Here is a 15,437-nt window from a genome sequence, read left to right as displayed (position 1 = left end):
GTGACACTGACTAGGCTCACTTGCATGGAGCAGGGTCCCGCTGTCAGCCACCAGATGACATGCGGCCTGTTATTTTACCAAAAAGAAACTTGAATTTTTTTTATCCTCACGAAATAGCCCCTGGCACGTGTCAAAATGTTGGCCATATGGGTTCCATATATCAGCCACATATAAATTATAAAAAAAATAGCACGACTGCGAATCGAACCATGTAGGTTTGCTAGCTTCCGCCAATGGTTAACCACGACTAGACTTTCTTGTTTTGACAGGATACGTCATGTATATATCCTTCACGTCCTATGTGGGCTGCAGTTGGTGGGACCTCCATTTTGCAGTGTTATTTTTTAACAAAATCTATTTATATTATAATCATGTGTTACAAAAAATATACATAGTAGTAAAATAAATTAAATTATAAAAATGAGCACTTTATATGCATGAATATTTTATTAAAACTGTGAACATTTTAAACACATATGAACATTTATTTAATATATAAAACATAGAAATTCCATTTCATGTTTTGTGAATTATGCAAATTATAATGTGAATACTATTGTAATCTATAATTCGAATATATGGATAAAATTTTAAATAATAAGTGAATAATTTTATAATTTAAATGTTTGTATATATATATATTATTTATAAAATTTGATTATAATTTACATATATGATGTAAACTTATAAAAAGTAATAGTGCAAAATGGGCCGCATGAAGTGCATTCCCTTATAATATTTAAAAGGATATAAAAACAAAAATTCTTAAAACATGAACACTTTTATATACTGCATCAATCAATATTTTGTGAAAACTCTGACATTTTTAAACTTATATAAGCATTTACTGAAATATACGGAAAAATATAAATAAATTTGACATATTTTATTCAATATGCATATTATTACATGAATATTTCTGTAATTTATAATTTAATCATATGGATAAATTTTAAAGTAATACGTCAAAATTTTGTAATGTGATTTATTTTTATATGTATATTACTTATAATATAATACTAGATTTTACTTATATATATTCTACAGCTTTCTAAAAAAAGATTGAAAAATTGGCTTTATTTGTATTGTTTTACAGTATAAAAACATTTTTATATTTCATAAATATTATTTTGGATATATGCATAATTTTAAAATAATATGTGAACTATTTTCTAAAGAATTTCTTCCGTTTTACTCCCTCCGTTCCTAAATATAAGTCTTTTTAGAGATTGTACTATGAACTACATACGAAGCAAAATGAATGAATCTACACTCTAAAATATGTCTATATACATCCGTATGTAGTTTGTAGTGGAATCTCTAAAAGGACTTACATTTTGAAACGGAGGGAGTATGTATTATTTATACTGCAAGAATAATTAAACTTTATTTTTATTAGTGAGATTAGAATTTGCATACCTTTACATATTTCTAAAAAGACAAACTCCAGGAGCGACTTTGTTCTACTACATTACAAAGGACTTACGAACTATAGGTGTGATGACGTTGTTGGTGCAGTGGCTATGACCGGTTGTTTCCCACCTATATGATAGCAAGTTCGAGTTTTTCTTTCAAATTTCCATACTGTACTAACAGGCGGGACGGACTGTCCACAGAGACGGAAAACATGCCAGCTCTCCAACGTGAGCAGGAGCTCTTATGTGAAAATAATAATAAAATCAAGAGTGTTTTTGTAGAAAACAGACCACACGCCGTCCTTCCTCCCTTCCTATCACTGACAGCGGGACCTGCGCCATGCATGCGAGCCTGGTCAGCGCCGCTTTCGTATCTAAACGTGATTTGCACCGTATTTGCACGACCGAGCCAAGTTTTTACACCAGTTCGATGTATGCCGCAAGTTCTAGCACCAAAGTGATCGTTCACGACAAGTTCTGACACCACCGGTATAATTGACTCTTCGTAAATCTCTGTCACTCAAAAATTCTAAAAAAAGGGTTTGCCAGCCTGAAACGCAGAGACAATTTACCGAGCCACGATGAAAATATTGTATCAGTTGATGGAAACAAATTCTTACATCCGCCGGAAGCAATTCCCTCTTCTTTTTTTCTTTCCGAAAAGGATCAAATCTATTGTAAGAATGCATTGAAAGTACAAAGGATATCGATCATAATAAAAATTACATCGAGAACGATCACTACTGCCGCCAGAGCGAGCCGTCGACGTGCCGCTGTCGCCGCTCCCCTGTCGGAGCCGGCTTTACCTTGTCGATAACGGCTAGGAAGTCTTCGTGCACATGCCATAAGGACCAACACCTTCAAGCCGCAGTTGTCCCTGTTGAACCCTTGCATAGATATGAAGCACCAAATCTCACCACACAACAATAAACCCACGTCACTGCCCCAAGGAGACGGTAAAAATCTGCTCCGGAGCTCCGTGTCGACTACGTGCAGACGAATGAATTCGAGGAGGATCAAAACTCGTAAGACAAATTCAAATGAATCCAGTGAATCTTGGAGGGGAGAGTTTGTTCAGGTTTGGGGTGGACTATACCTCTATACCGGTTGTTGGACAGAATTAGATGGACACAAAATTTAGTCATGTGGAAGCAAAATATCACGACAATGAAAACACAATTTTTTACATTGTATAATCGAACCACTATATCAGAAACAAATTTCTTTCGAGTCAAACACCGAAAAAGAATTACAAATTGAAAAGTTTGCTCAGCCTAAGTTTATATTTCTAACAGACCAGTCGAGTTTGTCTGATGATACGTATAGATCAAGTAGTGCCCTCTTCATTATTGATCTTTTCTCCGTGGATTTCCATGCCATTCACTTGTAGCAGCAGCACATGTCGTTGGGGGCTCCATTAATAGGCTCACATTTGCCTTTCGCTAAGACATAACCGGCATCTCTGCAGTAAATCTGACACTGACTAGGTTTTCCATTCACCGGGTCCTTGCAGTCTCCATCCCAATCCACACAAAACTTGCGACCTCCTCCATCTGCACGCCCAAGCATAAATAAGCCATGTCTAAAGTTGTAAGTATATATGCAAGACATAACATAATCACTTGTACTCCCTCCGCTTTTAAATATAAGTCCTTTTAGAGATTCCATTACAGACTACATACGAATGTATATAGACATATTTTAGAGTTTAGATTCACTCGTTTTACTCCGTAGCGAAATCTCTAAAAGGACTTATATTTAGGAACAGAGGTAGTATTTGTTTGATTATCCATTAATGTTCTAAACGATTGTATAAACCATACATGAATATGAATATAGCAAAAAGAATATACCTGTGATCCCGTAGGATGCGTCACATGTCAAGAAGCTGGTGGATATCATCAACAGAAGAGCTGCCAAACACAAAACCCTCGTGTTGTTCTTGAGGAGCGCCATGGGAAGAGGGATTGCGACTCTTTTCCCCCCTTGAAATCTTTCAATGGGTTTGTTGTTGTTTTTCCCTATTATTTCCGTATATGCTTCTCGTGCTGTGGTGTTTATATAGACGAGTAGACAAGTTTTTGAGGAACTTTTTTTTTTGCGGATGAAAAAGTAAGTTTGAGGATCATTTATTGCCTTTCTATTCCTTACCGCATTGATTCTCTTGGATTTCCTGAATGAACAGGTATCATATCCTTCCGATGACACACTTCTGTATACCAAAATATCTCTTGTATAGTATATTTTCATTGATTGGCTCCTGAGATTTGATATTTCGAATTTATTAGTATCCTCGTATAAGATAAATACCAAATACGATCCAGAGAAGGAGAGCTACGATCGACAGAGGCCAAAACAGGATTGGAAGAGAGAGAGAGGGGAGATTGGGTAGCAATCATCAGCAATTAAGGGAACGCGCAAATACACTTTGGAAATTAGTTTTTTTTCGACAACAAATGCACCTTAAAAAATTGGAACAGGGAGAGGGAAAGTATTAACTATTAGAGCAGCTCTCGCAGCCATATATAGGCAGCCTCCATAACACAAGTTGCCATGTTTGTGTATAAAACAAATTCCTAAATTTTTCATGTGACAAGTAGTACAATTATTTTCCATAGTTTCCATGATTCAAATGGCAAAACAGACAGGTCCACTAAACGACCAAAGTTAAAAAAGAGAGCGGTTCTCTAGATATCTAGATTTTCTAAAGAGTTCCCTAAAGAAAAGATTTTCTAAAGTTGCCCTGTGACCTGTACAAAAAATTCTACATTTTGTCATGAATTAGAAAATAATTTTCTAAAGTTGCCAAGATATGTATACTTTTGCCATGATGTATGTCTACCTGTCATAGTGTATATATAGTTACATTCAGTTATGATTATTTTTGCCATGGGAAATAAAATTGTCGTGTCATATACAACTCCCAGAAGACTACACGGGAGCTCTAGCTTGCAAGTTAAGAAAAGCTCCTATGCCTCCCGTTGGCGCCGCCGCGGGTTTGCCCCGTCTCCGGTGGTCTTAGGGCCATGGCGGCGTGGTGGATCCCGGCCCTTGCCGGCGGGAGGGCTATGTTTTTAGATGTTCTTTTGTTAGGGTTTGTGTCCTGCTCGGAAAGACGAGACGGCGGCGGTTCCCTGAAGATGGAATAAAGTTCTCCCCGCCTAGCCCCCGCCCCGGTGGTGTGTCTAGCATCGTCGATGGCGTGTGGAGGTGTCTCCGGCGGATCTGTCCTTGATGGATTTGTTCGGATATAGTCGTATTTCGTCTATGTTGGTGTGTTTTCAGGCTGGATCATTCCGATTTACGCAACTCTTCATCGGCGGCGGTTGTTGTTCTGCTGCGCTGGTCCTATGAGGCCTTAGCACGACGACTTCCCGACTGTCTACTACGACAAGTGTTGCCCGACTCCACGAGTGAGGGGCGATGACGGCGGCGCGCCTTCGGCTCGCTTCAGTGTTGTAGTCGTCGGTAGGTGGTCTATGTATCTGGATGTAATTTTTATTATTTCTGGTGTTTGTTGTACTGCCAAGATTGAAGATGAATAGAATGGAAGTTTTCTCGCAAAAAACAACAATTAACCAGGTGCAAAACCTAGTGCTTGATATCTAAAAAACTAACAATCACAAAAAACCTGAAAAAGAACCTATATAAACACAAGTTCCATCATTAGAACACACAATTAACCAGGGCACAAAACTTTTTTAATGCCACTTAGGGGGTAGAACCATGAGTGTCACGATTTTTCGTGTGCATATAGATAGTTGCCGTGATTTTAGTGAAAAATCTACTAAAGTTGTCATGAATTAGAGATGTTTTCTTAAAACTTACAATGCTATAGCCGAATTTTTAAATTTTATTTTTTCCCTATAGTTTGCTATGTTACCATGTTTACAAGATTTTCTTCTAAAACTCACATGTTATGACAATTTAAGTTCGTGGCAATTTTATGCAATTTTGTGCTAGCAAATTTATGAATTCGATCATTTGATGCTCGTGAGGGTGGGTGGGGGGTCGCTCCATGGATAGCCTGAGCTAACGCTTGCTCTGTTAAAATTGTATCGAATATTGGTATGAGTTGTCGCGACAGCGGAACACCATCGATGAAGGGTAGGATTGATCGCGGGCATGACGACGCGGGGTGATCAGATGGCTGTTGGATGGCAATCACGTGAGTGAAGGAAATATGCCCTAGAGGCAATAATAAAGTTATTATTTTATTTCCTTATATCATGATAAATGTTTATTATTCATGCTAGAATTGTATTAACCGGAAACTTGATACATGTGTGAATACATAGACAAAACAAAGTGTCCCTAGTATGCCTCTACTTGACTAGCTCGTTCATCAAAGATGGTTAAGTTTCCTAACCATAGACATGTGTTGTCAGTTGATGAACGGGATCACATCATGTCACGCCCAATATGCGACCCTGTCCGAGAGTGACTCGAAGGTCCCACCAAGGATAGACCCGCATATTGAAACGCTTTTGCAAGGTGGATATCATTACATCAAACCATTACATAATAGTTGGGGATACATACATAAGGCACAAACGCCCCAGAATACATCAACATACATGAGAACAACATCCGACTACGGATGAAACATAAACAGAAACTCAAACAATATCCACCCTGCTAGCCCAGGCTGCCGACCAGGAACCTAACCCAAGATCGACGAAGAAGAAGAAGAACTCCAACACAAGTAAACATCGCTCTCGCTTCATGAGCATCGCATAACCTGTACCTGCAACTGTGTTGTAGTAATCTGTGAGCCACGAGGACTCATCAATCCCATTACCATGGGTATCAAGACTAGCAAAGCTTAATGGGTAAGGAAGGGGTAAAGTGGTGAGGTTGCAGCAGCCTAAGCATGTATGGTGGCTAACTTACGAAACAAGAGCGAGAAGAGGAGCTTAGCAAGCGGTCGTCAACTAGTAATGATCAAGAAGTGATCCTGAACTCCTACTTACGTCAAACATAACCCAAACCATGTTCACATCCCGGACTCCGCCGAAAAGAGACCATCACGGCTACACACGCGGTTGACGCATTTTAATTAAGTCAAGTGTCAAGTTCTCTACAACCGGATATTAACAAATTCCCATCTGCCACATAACCGCGAGCACGGTTCTCGAAAGTTTATACCCTGCAGGGGTGTCCCAACTTAGCCCATCACAAGCTCCCACGGTCAACGAAGGATATTCCTTCTCCCGGGAAGACCCGATCAGTCTCAGAATTCCGGTCACAAGACTTTTCGACAATGGTAAAACAAGACCAGCAAAGCCGCCCGATGTGCCGACAAATCCCGATAGGAGTCGCACGTATCTCGTTCTCAGGGCACACCGGATAGGTCAAGCTACGAGTAAAACCAGGCCTTGAGTTGCCCCGAGGTGGCCCCGCAGGCTGCCTGTTTCGGACCAACACTCAGAGGAGCACTGGCCCCGGGGGGGGGGGGGTGTTAAAATAAAGATGACCCTCGAGTCTGCAGAACCCAAGGGAAAAAGGCTTAGGTGGCAGATGTTAAAACCAAGGTTGGGCCTTGCTGGAGGAGTTTTATTCAAAGCGAACTGTCAAGGGGTTCCCATAACACCCAACCGCGTAAGGAACGCAAAATCAAGGAACATAACACCGGTATGACAGAAACTAGGCGGCAAGAGTGGAACAAAACACCAGGCATAAGGCCGAGCCTTCCACCCTTTACCAAGTATATAGGTGCATTAATTAAAATAAGAGATATTGTGATATCCCAACATAATCATGTTCCGACACGGAACCAACTTCAGCTTCACCTGCAACTAGCAACGCTATAAGAAGGGCTGAGCAAAAGCGGTAGCACAGCCAAACAACGGTTTGCTAGGAAGGGTGACAAAGGTTAGGGGCTATCATGGAAATTTGGGAGGCTTGAAAAGCAAGTGGTAGGTAGCGCGACATAGCGATAGCATCGAGGCAACTAGCATAGCAATGATAGTAATAAGATCCAAGGTGACGGTCATCTTGCCTGAAATCCCGCTAGGAAGAAGAACGAGTCCATGAAGAAGACGAAGCCACGTAGACGAACCAAGCGTAGACGAACGAATCCTCACGATCGCAACGAAATAGGAACTAACGAGAAGGAGCACAACCGGAAAGAAGCAAACAACATGGTAAACATACAACACATAAACAAGACATGATGCTCAACCAAGTATGATGCATGACAAGGCTACATGAAGCTACTCATGGCAAGAGATGATACATACTAGAACAACACATCAAAGCAAGTTTAAATGAGGCCGGAAGCAACATGTAACAATTCCGGTAAGTCCCCATATGCAAATTTTGAAATTGGTCCAGAACTGATTAAACCTTATGGTGATGTGAACTATTAGTGTTATATCACATGGCGATGTGAACTAGATTATTGACTCTAGTGCAAGTGGGAGACTGAAGGAAATATGCCCTAGAGGCAATAATAAAGTTATTATTTTATTTCCTTATATCATGATAAATGTTTATTATTCATACTAGAATTGTATTAACCGAAAACTTGATACATGTGTGAATACATAGATAAAACAAAGTGTCCCTAGTATGCCTCTACTTGACTAGCTCGTTAATCAAAGATGGTTAAGTTTCCTAACCATAGACATGTGTTGTTAGTTGATGAACGGGATCACATCATTAGCTAATGATGTGATGGACAAGACCCATTCGTTAGCTTAGCATTATGATCGTTAAGTTTTATTGCTATTGCTTTCTTCATGACTTATACATGTTCCTCTAACTATGAGATTATGCAACTCCCAAATACCGGAGGAACACCTTGTGTGCTATCAAACGTCACAACGTAACTGGGTGATTATAAAGATGCTCTACAGGTGTCTCCGATGGTGTTTGTTGAGTTGGCATAGATCGAGATTAGGATTTGTCACTCCGATTGTCGGACAGGTATCTCTAGGCCCTCTCGGTAATGCACATCACTATAAGCCTTGCAAGCAATATAACTAATGAGTTAGTTACGGGATGATGCATTACGGAATGAGTAAAGAGACTTGCCGGTAACGAGATTGAACTAGGTATTGAGATACCGACGATCGAATCTCGGGCAAGTAACATACCGATGACAAAGGGAACAACGTATGTTGTTATGCGGTTTGACCGATAAAGATCTTCGTAGAATATGTTGGAGCCAATATGAACATCTAGGTCCCACTATTGGTTATTGACCGGAGATGAGTCTCGGTCATGTCTACATAGTTCTCGAACCCATAGGGTCCGCACACTTAACATTCGATGACGATCGGTATTATGAGTTTATGTGTTTTGATGTACCGAAGGTTGTTCGGAGTCCCGGATGTGATCACGGAAATGACGAGGAGTCTCGAAATGGTTGAGACATAAAGATCGATATATTGGAAGGCTATGTTTGGACACTGGAATGGTTTCGGATGAGTTCGGGCATTTTCCGGAGTACCGGGAGGTTACCGGAACCCCCCGGGGGGTCAATGGGCCTTATTGGGCCTTAGTGGAAGAGAGGAGGAGGCGGCCAGGTGGAGGGCACCCCCCAAGCCCAATCCAAATTGGGGTGGGGGCCGGCCCCCCTTTCCTTCTCTCCCTCTCTCTCTCTTCCTTCTTCTCCTACTCCAACTAGGAAGGGGGGAAACCTACTCCTACTAGGAGTAGGACTCCCCCCCTTGGGCGCGCCCTATGAGGGCCGGCCCTCTCCTCCTCCCCTCCTTTATATACGGGGGAAGGGGGCACCCCATAGACACACAAGTTGATCTTAGCCGTGTGCGGTGCCCCCCTCCACAGATTTCCACCTCGGTCATATCGTTGTAGTGCTTAGGCAAAGCCCTACGTCGGTAACTTCATCATCACCGTCATCACGGCGTTGTGCTGACGAAACTCTCCCTCGGCCTCAGCTGAATCAAGAGTTCGAGGGACGTCACCGAGCTGAACGTGTGCAGATCGCGGAGGTGCCGTGCGTTCAGTACTTGATCGGTTGGATCGCGAAGACATTCGACTACATCAACCGTGTTGCTTAACGCTTCCGCTTTCAGTCTACGAGGGTACGTGGACACACTCTCCCGCTCGTTGCTATGCATCACATAGATAGATCTTGCGTGATCGTAGGTAAATTTTTTGAAATACTGCGTTCCCCAACAGTGAGATGGTCGAAACGAGATCGATCTGATCAACAAGCACCATTTGTTAGGTTGACTTGGTGCGCAAATCGGGAGGACGGAGATAGCGTGGACGGGTTCGGTCGGTCAGACCGGTAGGTTCAACCAGATGGAACGACTCAGACGAATCAGAGTCAGGTGTGAGACGACAAGGATGTGGAGTCCTGAGAGCGTTAGGATTGTGTCTCTAGTGCATGGTGTGTGTGGCTTTTAAGGGATGCACCTGGTGAGCAGGCTCATATTGTTTCGATTCGACTAAGGTGGACCGATTTAATATTTCATGCACACGATGGAACAAAGGAAGGATGGTTCGGATGACGCAATGTGACTTGGAGCTCAATACCGTCACGTGGGGTTGGACTGAGGGTGGAGATAGGATCTGAATCTATCTTGAATAAGGATACATCAGGTCGATGGAGTGATAGGCACCACGAGGTCATAAAGGAGGGACTCGGAGAGGCAATGAAAAAGAGCTCTAGGTTTGCCCGACCCCAAATCTCGAGCACCAGTTTCAGAAGCAAGGTGGCGCACACGGAAGGCTTTGTTGAACTGAACGAAGAGGCTCGGGTCAGTTCAGTCACCTTGATCTAAGCGGCTAGATCGGTGACGACTGTTCATGGGAGAGCAGCGGGGACCCATCACGATGGGTTAAGAAAAGATAAACGCGGTAGATGGCTTAACAGAGGAAGACGAGGAGGTGGAGGAAAGGTCGAGGAATATGAATCTGAGATAGCTCAGGAAGCCAAAGAATCTTGCAGAGCAGTCTATGAGCAGACATGTGTACGACAAACAGATTCAAGTGTCAAAATTCAATGAACTTCGCAATGTGGAAGATAAGAGTCAAGGACATCCTAAGTCAAAAAGGGTGCCTAAGGACAATCAGAGCTGATGTTGTAAAGCCTGCAAAGATGGATGCTGAAAACTGAGAAGATCTGAAGGGCAGCGGCTGAGACCATACGGGTATGCCTGAATGACCAGATCTTCTATGATGGGATGGATGAGACGACCTCCCTGTCTCAAAAGCAGACCGCCAAAGGTGCTCGTATGAAGCATTTCTCACTCACCTGGACAGAATCTGGACCAAGTTGGAAACTCTATTCCTGGATAAGATTGCGTACAAAAGCTGTATTTGAAACAACAATTATTCGGGCTGAAAATGCAGGAAGGGGAAGACCTTACTGAGCACATCAATGTCTTCAACCAAGTGTTACCAGACCTAACTCGGCTAGATGCTAAAGTCGAGGGCGTTGCATTACTTCTACGACTTTGTTACCATGGTCCTATGCAAACTTGATCACTACTCCGACATATGGCAAGACCGCAATTGTTGCAAGAGATATCACGACATCATTGTTATTGTACGATGAAGGTGAGAAGAAAAGCACTGCCAAAGGTGCTAGCAGCAGTGAAGGTGCTGACCTAGCGACCAGGTATAATTAAGGTGGCAAAAAAGAGAAGGAGAAGCTGAGGAAGAAGAAGGGGCCGCGGTGCTTCCATTGTAAGGATTTTGGTCACATAAGGAGGGAGTGCCCAACGTGGAAGAAGGACGATGGATCGTCTAGTGTGGCGGCCTCTATAACAGTGATTTTGATGGACCCCGCGGTCCTATGAAGTGTGTATATTAAGTACAATCAACTCTTATCATGTGATGCCTAACAAAGAGTAGTTCACTTCCTATAAGTCTGGTGATTTTGGAGTAGTCTTTAAAGGTGGCGATGTGGTTCGGTGCATTGTGGATTGGATATGTCAAGATCAAGACTGAAAATGGCGTTGAACATGTGCTCAAAGATGTTAGACACGTGCCAAAGGTTCAAAGAAATCTAATTTAGCTTGGTGAACTTCATGGTGATGGTTATGTCTACAAGGTGCACAGGAACAAGAAGATCATGAGGATTAAGGACAAGAAGCTCGTGATGAAGTGAAGGAGGACCAAGAACAATCTGTACAAGATGCGAGCAAGCTTCAGTGAAGTTGGAGCCACCAATGGCGATCATATCAGTTGAGGGCGACCAAGTTTGAGGTGGAGGAGTTGGCGGCCAACTCATGCGAGTGAGTAAACAGGAGAAGATCCAAGTCTAATCATACACCTCTGTCCTCGCGAAGATGACAACTTCAAGATGGTGAAGACATATTCGTCAAGGTGAAGTGTTAAAATTGTGTCGAATATATGTATCGGACTACAGTTAGACTTAGAGTACGCAGAGGGTTAGGTGTTTGAGTTAGACATGTGTATCCGGGACTATTGTATAAGGTCACCACAGGTAGTGAAATAAACTAGACATAAGTTATAGGCTAAGACAGAGATCACGAGAGTGATGGCATAGGCGCCCGTGGCAGGAGTGGCCGGACCGACCGTGGCACGGTGGTCGAAGTGCTGTCTGATGGCCTCGGAGGACTTACTGTCGATCTGTATCATGTGATACATATTTAGACTTAGATTAGCCATGATGATGAATCTCATTAACTAAACACCTGCGTCCCTCTATTTTATTGCAAAATGATCTATTCGTGTTTTTCTAATACCCTCATTAGGAGGGTCCAAAAATATTTAGAAGAAAAGTTCAAAAAATATTTATAATTTTCTATAGAATTAATCCTACAATTCAAACAAAGACGTAGAACTATTTTCCTAAGAATTCTAATACTCTAAAATTCCTATGAAAATCCTTTTGATGGAAGAGACCCTAAAAGCTGCAGATCCATCGTCAATTACCTACCACGCCGGCATTGATGCTTTGTAAACATTCAAGGGCTCCTTGGTCTCGACGTAGGCAAACATCCGGTCAATAAGGCACGGGAGAGAAAGTATTTCCCCGTCGAGGTCCTTGTTGTCTCTGATCTGCACCACGCCGTCCGGCAACCTCGCCGCTTGACTCACCTTGTGCCCGTACATCTTGCGGTCTCGATATGCGAGGATGTAGTCGCCATGTGCGAAGTGCGGCACCACGAGGTCCCGCCTCAGCCACGGCTGCTGCTGCCGCAGCCTGTGCGCCTCCACGATGTACCGGGGGCTCCATCCCTCGCCCTCCAGAACCCACACCGTCAGCCAGTCGTCGCCGCTGATGGCAACGCCCAGCCTCCCGTGCACCTTCGTCAGGCGACAGTTGCCCGGTTGGGCTGGCACGGGCAGAGGCTCGGTGGGCGTGACGCTCTCGTCTTCAAGGTCAAACGACATGATCTTGGCGGCGTCCTCCGTCTCCGCGACCCAATACACGGTGCCGTCGACGTCGGCGAGGCGGTAGGCGCCGTGGACGCACCTGGCGTCGGGGCCGGTCTGCACGTCCCGCCACGACGCCTCCCCCAGCGTGAACACGTGCACCGGCCGGGCTCCCAGAACCGGTCGAAGTGGCGCGGGACGTGCACCACCTTGTACCGCCCCGTCGCAGGGTGCCGCGCCAGGATGTACGTCTGGTGCCACGTCATGGTGCAGGTGCTGTTGCACAGGAGCCGGACGGCGGCGTTGGACAGCGGCAGCGGCGGGACGGCGAGCGATTGGCCGGTCGACGGGTTGGCCAGCATGACGGCGCCACCGGGCTCCCGGTCATCGCACAGGCACACGAGGCCGTTGCAGGTGCCGACCATGCTCATGGAACCGTAGATTGCAGGCATGGAGTGGTCCGTCGACCACGACGGTTCTCGGCCGCCCTCCGGCGGCAGGACGACGTCGCCGACGTACGCGAGGCCCTCGGGGCTGAAGGCGAGGATCCTGGGGCGGCTGCGCAAGTCCATCGCCGAGAGCTGGTCGACGACGTCGCGCCAGTGCCGGCAGACGAGGCGAAGAGGGCAGCGCGCGTTCGGCGGCAGCCGCAGCCGCTCCATGATGTGCCCAGGGCGTCCGCCGGCAAGTCCCTGCAGCAGCTGTGATTGGCCTCGTCCATCGGCTAAACGCAAGTGCGTACGTGCAACGGCGCGAGACGTGCCGGCAGCCCTCGACCTACCCTAGTCTCGTGTTGGGTCTCGTACGTGTCGCCGCCGTTCCGTTGTATAAGAACCCGTTCGTACGTTCGTCTCGGGTTCGTGCCCGCTTCAGACTCTAGTCTGACACTCCGCCCTTTTAATCCTACGGCAATCCTATTACCTATGTATATGTTCGATAAAAACTCTATGTAGTACTCCCTCCCCTTCTTAAAATATAAGAACTCTTATATTATGGGACGAAGAGAATACTAGTTTTTGTAGGGATCCCGACTACTCCAGGGCCGTCGATTGTTGAATGTTGTACTAAGTAGCACTGTCTGGGATAGTAGTCATTCTGATGATAGACATAGATCAAACAATGTTTTATTAATTTATTTTTTGAGATCTCTCATACAGAAAAAGTTTTGCACTCTTCCACGAATTCACACGCAAGTGTCTACTTATAGCAGCAGCACATGCGGTTGGGCTTTCCACTGTCCGGTGCACATTTGCCTTTCTCTAAGACAAAACCGTTATCTCTGCAGTAAATCTGACACTGACTAGGGATTCCATTCACCGGGTCCTTGCAGCCTTGGTCCCAACCCACACAGAACAAAGTTGTAGGTATATTATACTATATCGAGAGAGACATAACACAATCACTTGCATTTGTTTGATCATCGGAAAAATGTTCCAGGCAGTTGTATAGAGCAAAAATAAATATGAATAGAATGAAAGAAATATACCTCTGATCCCGTAGGATGCATTACATGATAAGAAGGTGGCGGATATCACAAGAAGGGCCGCCAAGCACAAAACCCCTGGGTTGTTCTTGAGAAGCGCCATGGGGAGGGGGTACACACTATTCTTTTTCTCCTATTGTTGTACTTCCGGTCGATTTAGTTTCCCATTATGTTGTTTATATAGAGGCACAACCTAGTTTTTAGGCTATTATATTTGGCATTAATTATATTCTTATATTTTGTGCATTTTGCCTGGAATTAACTAGAATCCTTTGATGACACGCCTTCTATATATAGGTAGAAGTATATCTTTTGAAATCCTCACTAGTTAGTTCGTAAGATTAGATCATATATAATTAAAAAATATATTGGATAGCTTGTATTCGGTACCTACCTAAATTAGACTAACCACCAATGCCGCATTTTAAATTGCGTCATTTTTAGTATTTTAGCTTTAAGTTTAGGAATTACAAATTATATTTTTACCCGTTAGATATACCTCATCCATTATAGCTTCTCGAACAAAATATTAGAAATCGCTAAAGAGCGATCGTGTTCAGTATTGGTGTATTACAACGAACTGTGATAATTCATTTGTTTAGTTGACTAGCTTTTGCTATTTAAGCATTTTTATAACACTTATTTCGCCTCACATTCATTGAGAAACTTTGCCTTTGTTCTCCGACATATACTTAAATGAACCTAGCGGCCGGTGATCCTCTTGTCACCAGGAAACCATATAATACTTCCATTGTATACATACAAGAATGTTGGATGGAACTTGAGTTACCAAAGTAAATCTTGCACTGATGATTAATCCAATAATATGTGGGTATGTTGCACAAACTTTTTTTTGAACCGTATGTTGCACAAACTGATTAAAAATATTCACACTCAAGGAACACTTTCTTTAGTTTGCGAAAAAAAGTGATTGATCCAATAATATAGGTGCTAGCCTAGTGTAGTGTGGAGGATAATTTTGTTCTTGATGTTGGCAATTGACGTGTCTGGTCTCGCAACTGGCATGGTGTATCATGTGTTGGTTCCTCTCCATTGCTGGAGGGTCGCGGGCCTACCCTTCACATTGTAGTTCTGACTTCTTCTCTCCCGCTAACGGGGGTGGCTAGTTTCATGGACCAATTTTCCATCTGTTTGTGGATATTGGGTGTCATATTCATCTGTTGTGCTTGTTAGGCCATTTGTGTGACGCCCCCGAT

At 43.7% G+C, this 15,437-nt stretch overlaps 1 long non-coding RNA gene across 1 annotated transcript; it reads right to left on the bottom strand.

The window, feature by feature from the left end:
* Positions 1-13,839: 13,839 nt before the first annotated feature.
* On the bottom strand, positions 13,840-14,430 carry LOC120968467 (uncharacterized). The gene is made up of 2 exons (XR_005762976.2): positions 14,224-14,430; positions 13,840-14,068 (listed from the first exon to the last, which is right to left on the bottom strand). It is a non-coding gene; the product is annotated as an uncharacterized lncRNA (long non-coding RNA).
* Positions 14,431-15,437: the final 1,007 nt, after the last annotated feature.

Source organism: Aegilops tauschii, chromosome 1 (genome assembly GCF_002575655.3).
Source record: "Aegilops tauschii subsp. strangulata cultivar AL8/78 chromosome 1, Aet v6.0, whole genome shotgun sequence".
Classification (NCBI taxonomy): Eukaryota; Viridiplantae; Streptophyta; class Magnoliopsida; order Poales; family Poaceae; genus Aegilops; species Aegilops tauschii.
Note: the sequence above shows the minus strand (reverse complement) of the source record. Positions and strands in the feature narration are given on the sequence as shown.